The following is a 7,997-nucleotide window of genomic DNA, read 5'->3' as shown; positions in this document are numbered from 1 at the left end:
TCATTGACACTTGTTAACAAATAAGAAGGTCGAAATTTTCAGATGTGCTAATCTATTTTAAAAAGATATAAACTGAAATTTGTGGAATAAGAGAGTACTCTTTTGGTTTGGAAAGCTAAAGCAATAGTTTGGTATTTCTTCAAGTACTATTGTGAAATATTTGTGACACCAAGTTAACATAATAATCATAAAATTGAAACAAAGAAAATGTGAATCCAAAGCAAGAATAACAATGGAGGAGAATATGAAGAAGGAAAAAATTTAGAGGATTTCAACAAAATTCGAACAAAAAGTTGTTTTGGCATCTAGATATTGAACAATTTTGGGTTTTCTTTTGGCATTCAATGTTAGAAATAAAATTAAGTAAAAATGATACCAAATTTGAGTTTATATTTTGAATCTATTATAAATTTCACTCCAGATCTATTTTGGGCATTTACTTGTCGAGAAAACCATTCTAACAAGCATCAAAGAAGGATATATTTGTATCAATATTCAGTTCATACATTTGGATTTGCATTACACTGTATATTTAATTATGGGTTCCAGAGGGTTCAATGTACCTTTGATTGAATTTCAGACCAATGGTGGCATCCTTGTATCCCATTCAAGAAGGCCATCAATCCCTCCTTTTCAACCCTATATGATGCCTCTCAATAACCCATGTCTTCAAGTCATGTCCTTTGATGTTGGATTTGCACCCTTGCCATTTTCCAATGCTCCTACCTATAGAGGGAACAACTTTGTAGCCTTCACATATGAGACATTTCTTTTAGAGGAATTAGGGATCAATACCCACCTCATAACAAATAATACTTCAAAATATTTGAATCCCCTCAGAGTCAGTCCCAATATACATGGGAATGTAGACTTGTCATGCCCTTTTTTATTTTCTATAGCATTTGGGTTTTTCCTACTTCCAGCAGGAAATATTCACTTCAAGGTAATTTTGGGTTGAATGACAACCGCTTTCATGTTCCTCTATTTTATGTACAATACATTGGCAGGGAAAAATGGTAACTTGGACATATACAAACACATGAGATTTGCAGGATATTGTATGTTGCCAATGGCGATTTTCTCAACATCCGCACTTTTATCCCACCTCAAGGACTTGTCACATTTTTCATGGTGGCATTGGCCATGCTTTGGTGCACAAGAGATTACAACTATCTATTGACTATTTTGGCATCTCACGAGGACGAACCCCAAATATTGGTGGGATATGCTTGCAGCTTGATTTACATGTTATTCTCTCTCCTATTGATTTTCCGAAATGTATTTGTTTCAGTGGCACAAATATTTTCTGCTAATTTTTGGGATTTGAAGCAGCTGGAGAAAATTTCAGTTGCATTTGTAGGATTTGTAAACAAAATCAATTGTCTACTTTTTGTAAACTTGTATGGAAGATGTTTCTTTTAAATGATAAATCCCATGATAATTGCTTTGTTTTTTTACTATATTAACATAATTTTATTGTATTTATGGTAGTCATTCTGATCCCTTGGCCTAATTTCATTTGATTTGTGGGCTTTCTTTCTTTTGTTCATATATATATGTAATTATAGAGAGAACAAGAAAGAGATTCCCTCAACAAATTTCTTACTAGCATTTAATATATTTCATGTTAGAACTATACTACTACATTTCATTGTAACTAGTAATTTTTATGTACGGTTTTGGTATGTAAGTTTCTTCATGTTGTGTAGAAAAACTCATCTAAATGGAAAAATATTGGATTCTGGTGAATGAAACATGAAAATATTTCATTATTTTTCTTTTTTTGGCCATATGCTGAAAAGTTGAGTCCATTTTTCATCTACAATGTAATTAGTGACACTTAAGTTTTCATATGCACTATGCCATGATTGCACATGAAAATTGAGAAAATTACTAAAAAAAATTAGTAGTTGGTGGAGTTTAAATTCCACCCATATTTTACTTCAGAAAAATAATTGGGGATGACTTGATCACTAATTTTTAAGTAAACAAACAAGGATTTTATTAATGTATAGAAGAAATCACTTGCCATTGATTTTTAGTCACAAAATTGTGGGGTTTTAGTTTAGATCTTGGATCTTGATTTTGCAGTTCATAAATAAAATGCTTCCCATTCCATATTCATGTTTCAAGTGGTCCAAAAAATGGAGAATCCTCATTTTGGGTGATGGTTATGTCACGATTACTAAAGGTGAAATCATTAGAATATTTTTTGGTAGAAGAAGCATAGGGAGAAGAGGTAATTAAAATGATGTGTGAATTCACCAAATGCATACTATATGTCCTTCTAAATTTTTATACTAATATAATTTTAATGCATACCATATTTTTTTCTCAATCTATATCCTAGTATCATTTTATGATATTTAATGTTCTTTACGATAATATCAATGTGGCAGTACTCCTTTTACTAATGCACAACATTGAGACAAATGTTAGGATGATGATTCAAATGATAAGGAGGGAAGAAATCTAGATGTTGGAGGCTCATGGTCACAAAATAATGCAAAGAGTCCTAAACATTCTCAGGATTCCCTTTTGGATGCTACAATTATTATCTTCAAAGAGAAGGTAATCATTTTCTTGCTCATTTCATTTACTCATGAGTTAGCAGTGATTCTTATGTCCTTTTTTCATTCAGTAAAAAAATTTGTTGCTCATGCGCAAATGTAGTAGTAACTATTTGGGATGATTTTTCTAGGTTGTTGTATTTTATAATGTCACTTCAGTTTTAACCTTATCTAGAATATAACATTTCTTATGGAATTCCATACGCGGAACTTATTGCAAATGAGTGGCATGTGTTACACACACACATGCACACACACACATATACATACATACATACATACATATATATATACATACACATATATATACATACACAGATATATATATATATATATATATATATATATATATATATATATATAGATATATATATATATATATATATATATATATATATATGGTAATATCAAACACATGTTTCCATAAATAAAATAATTCCCAATCCCTTTTTCACTTTCATCCACATTCATCACAATGGTACCCCTTTACATTTCAAGCCACTTGGTCTCTAAGCATCCAAAACATGAAATGGAATTCATGTTGCCCACCAAAATCTTGTAGCCATCACCACCAGGCTAGCTAGGAACAATTTTTGATAGATATTTTGTGTTTTACTTGAATGATATTTTACATGTGCACATTTTCTTCAGTTTCCAATTGTTGTTTCTTAAAACGTATTTTTTTTGTTTCCTAGTTGTAGATTTTAGTCTATTTATGAATTAGCTTATTCTAGTATGGGTGAATGAATGTGAGGTTACTAGAGTTATAATCAAATATTTCCTTTATTGTTTCATAATTAAGTTCATAAGTTGGAATTATTTCTAGGAATAACATTTTCAATTAGCATTCATTTCATTTGCAAGCTCTACAACTATCTGTTAGATTTCTATTCTATATGTATGTTCAATAAGAGGTATAATTGACTTTTCATTCTTATTATCTAGTTTTTCCATTATGCAATATTGTTCTTGTTCATTAGGATTTATGATTGATTCATTATAATAATGATTCTAATAAGATAGCTTCATTTAAGATAGTGTATAAATTAGATTTACTTCCAGTAGGTAGGTTTGATTATTAAAGTATCATAGAAAATTTCATATAGAACCAGTGTTCACCTCCGGTGGATGCTTGCACAAACTTTGTAGATTTACTTACAATAACAAGATGCTCCCTGGGTTCATAAGTTACTGCCTATAGTTGTTTATTCCAAGCAATTAATTTATATTCTATGTCACAGATGTTGCATCCTCAAGTCATAGTATCTACATTTCATCCCAACCCAAATAACGCACCAATTAAACTCATCAAAATAATAGATACCCCCAATTATTTTCGTCCTCCCTTGGAATGTTATGGAATACAATTAAGATCAAGAAAAACAATGTTGACAAAAGGATTCATAGGCCTCGTAAATCCCTATGGGCTTATCAGACTACTTAGAGCAATCCTATAGGTTTCTCCCCTTATCATCTTGTGTATGATAAAAACCATACTTTTCTAGTTTAATTCGAGATTAATACTCTTCAAACAACCCTCTAAGTTGGATTGGATCTTTTGGAGGCACAAAATAGTGTCTAGATTAGTTAAATTTATGATATGAAAAGCATCTTGTTGCTCTTCAGCATACATATATATTTCAACAACAAAGATCTAAGTGGCAAGATTGTTTAATCAAAAGGAAAAAATTTCAAAAAGGTCACTGGGCATTGTTATATCACTCAAGATTCTAAGACTTCTCATGTAATCTTCAAATTCGATGGTCAAACGCTTAGAAGGTCAATGAAGTATATGATATTGGAATAGTGTGCCTCATCACCATTTATGGTTCAGGTGTTTCCTTCTTTTCAAAAGGCCATTGATTGAAATTATACCATCAACTAGTCATGAAAGAGTCTTTTCTTGATATAATTGCAGATGACATAAATTTCAAAATCGTAGGTGGACAAGGAAATTCCCTCACACCTACAATTGGGTAAATATTCTTTTCATACTAGTTTATATATATATATATATATATATATATATATATATATATATATATATATATATATATATATATATATATATGTATTATCGTAATCTATTTTCAAAAATTTCTATATATTTCTTTTATAATTTATTTTATTTCAAGTCACAAATGTTGCACCATTAAGTCATAGTTGTTGCAACCTTAAGCCATATCTACTACATCCACAAGCCACAGTTCCTGTAACCTCAAGTAATAGTTACTATAGTTGGATAAAAATAGTGTCTTATGGAACAAATGCTACGACCATAAGTTAAAAGTGTTGTTCCCTTGCTCAATTTGTACAAATCCTTCTAAAAATAGCATTAGGGGCATAACATTTTTTGGAGGACCATTCTTACAAGTATTTCCATAAGATTTAAAAACAATGCATCTAGAATTAATGACTATATAGGACCTTTGTGTTATTCTATAAAGTTATCCATTCCATTACACATTAAAGTGGCTATGATGAGTGGATGATGTAGAAAGGTGTGCCTCAAAGCCAACTTAAGTAGTAAGATTATGTACTTAGGAAATACACTCTTGTACTATCCATCTATCCCAAATTTAAAATGTAAATCTATTAATATAAAATACAAGTCAAAAGAAGATGGAAATACAAGAAAACCCATTTGGATACTGAACCAACCTAATACACGTGGGCCTATGCTTGTATGGCCCAAAGAAAACCCATTGAGATATTGAATTGACTTGTTGGTGGTAGGGCTATGCCAGGTAAAAGTGATATATAAAACATGTATCAACACAATATTACTCACCTAAGTAAGCACTTTGGTCACACTCAGCCACTAATGACCTTACAGTTAACGATAAGGAAAATAAATCTCATACTTTGGCCTTTGGAGAATGGTTTGAAGTTCCTTATAAACATAATGTTTTGAAATTTTACATTTGAAAATATGTGAATAGTATGGGATGTGGGACCCTTAGGAGTTATTTCTCTATGCATATACAATGCAGGTTTGTCATTATTTTGTTAGATAAAGTGAAAAATATTTAATTTATCCCATAATGAATTCTTAACCCTTGACTATATGTTATGAAACCAGCTCACAAAAGGATAGAAAAAAATAGATAAACGCCTTACAATTCAGCCTCTTCGAGGCAGAAACCTCCTTTACATTACACAAATGAACAATTGTTGTATGACACAAATGACAAGACCTCATTTCTATATATAGGAGTCTAAGGGGTCATAATATAATCAAAGCTGACATAACAATAATAATGTAAGGGCACAATAATAACAATAGTAGGCTTCTATGGCACACAATAATAACAATATTGGGACTATATGGGCACAACAATATAATAAGGGGGTTGTGCTAATAACAATAAGGGGTTACACTAGTAGTATAGGGACCTAACATGCCCCTCTCCTTCAAAAGGTTTTGTCCTCAATGCTTGAGTAGTTGGTAATACTTCTGTATAAAATTCTTGTCCTCCCATGTAGAATCTTTAGTAGGTAAGTTATTACACTTGATGAGATACTCTAAAATTGGTCGATTTCGTAGCTGTCGGGTCATTTTTTCTGTGACTTCTCCAAGTTCCAATATGATTTTTCATTCCTTGTCAAGTTCTTGCAATATTGTTTGCACTGGGATCTTCTACAACTTTTGAATGAGTGACCACACTTCTTTGTCCTCCTTCCATTCATCCCTTACTTCGTTCATCCAATTTGGTTGGATAATAGAAATAGCACAAAACAATGCTTCCACATTTTGATCCTTTCTTGAGAGTGCATCTGCAACAACTCTTTTCTTCCCTTTTTTGTAATGATTTCAAAGTCATAACCCAACATATTTGTGACCCATTTTTTATATTCTTATAAATATAACCTTTGTTCTAAAAAGTATTTAAGACCATCATGATCCATTTTTACCTTGAAGTGCCTTCCCATTATGTAAATTCACCATTTCTTAAGTGCATGTAGTATTGCAAACATTTCCTTCTCATAAATAGCTTTCTTTAGATGTAGATATAAAAATACCCAATCACCTACATCAAAACTTCTTTCACTAGGATGTTGATCTACCTATTGTTTCATTCGATTCTACACCAAAGTAGCGTTATCCTTTAAAAGCTGGAGAACTTGTTGTTGATGCTCAATGTGATCTTTCACTGCTTAAATCTTTTTCTTCTTGATATGTACTTCTGTCTTGAGAGTTTGAGGAGTGGTAATTTATTCCAATACATTACAAGATATGGCCAGATTCATTTCTTAATGCTCGATGTGATCTTTCGCTTGTTGAAATTATTTCTTCTTGATATGTCCTTATATCTTGATAGTTTGAGGAGTGGTAATTCTGGTTAATGAATTACAAGATATGGTTGGATTCATCTCCTCTTTCTTGATGTGATCTTTCACTTCTTGAACCTTTTTCTTCTTGATATGTCCTTCTATCTTGAGATTTTGAGGAGTGGTAATTCTTGCCAATGCTTTACAAGATATGGTCAGATTCATTTCTTATTTCTCTAGGGCTTCTTCTTGGTGTATATCATCTTCTTTTAATGTTTATTGATCCTTTTCTTCATCATCTTCACAATCAATATAAAATAATTTCTTCTCAACACACTTATGCCCTTTAATGTATTTGTTATCACAATTGTAACAAAGCCCTTTTGCTCCTTTTTCTTCTAATTGTTTTGGAGTCAACCTTGTAGGTTGTGGAAGGCTAGGAGAAACAAAACTTCCATCATTATAGTAGTGAGGGGTATACTTCCTTGTTGCCATAGTTTTTCCTTCCACTTTTCTTTCCAACCCAAATTCCTTCTCCAATGAATCAGGTTCCCAAAGACAAACCTCATGTTAAATGTTATCCTTTAAAGTCCCTGTGGGGACATCAATCCTCTACTTTTCTGGAATATCATTTTCCCTTATATTCATTTTTTGAAATTCCTCAATAGGCTCTTCCATTGAACACTTTTGTTTGAGATTTATCAATTGGCTAAAGAAGGTGTTTCTCTTTGTATCCTCAAAATGTTTTATCATTTCGTCCATGAAAATTGACCATGTAACAAGTGGTTTATGAGAATAAAGCCCTTTATACCATAAACATTGATCCAGTTCTAAATATGAAGAAGCAATACGTACCTTTTGTAACAGTTGCACCTGATGTAGATCAAAACATTGCTTCATATGTAGTATCCAATTTACCAGATCATTGCCATCAAACTTCCTCATATTACATTTTCTCGATTTTAGGAGCTTGATCTTGAAACGATTATAACTTTGTAATTTTAGATCTCCCAGTTCTAAAATTGCGTCTTGCAGTAAACCTATGAGTCCTCTTTCTAACTCCATGAGTCTGATCGAGATTGGATTCTAAAACAAAAAGTTATATCAAATCTCCCACAATGACCTGATTATAGACCTTTTCAGAAGAGAAAAATC

General features: G+C 31.7%; 1 pseudogene; it reads left to right on the top strand.

The window, feature by feature from the left end:
• Nucleotides 1-538: 538 nt before the first annotated feature.
• Nucleotides 539-1,422, top strand: LOC149164475 (uncharacterized; annotated as a pseudogene).
• Nucleotides 1,423-7,997: the final 6,575 nt, after the last annotated feature.

This window comes from Pinus tabuliformis, chromosome 5_1 (genome assembly GCF_031772625.1).
Source record: "Pinus tabuliformis cultivar Carrire ecotype Pingquan chromosome 5_1, CPIR1, whole genome shotgun sequence".
Lineage (NCBI taxonomy): Eukaryota > Viridiplantae > Streptophyta > Pinopsida > Pinales > Pinaceae > Pinus > Pinus tabuliformis.
This window is presented reverse-complemented; position numbering and strand designations above follow the sequence as displayed.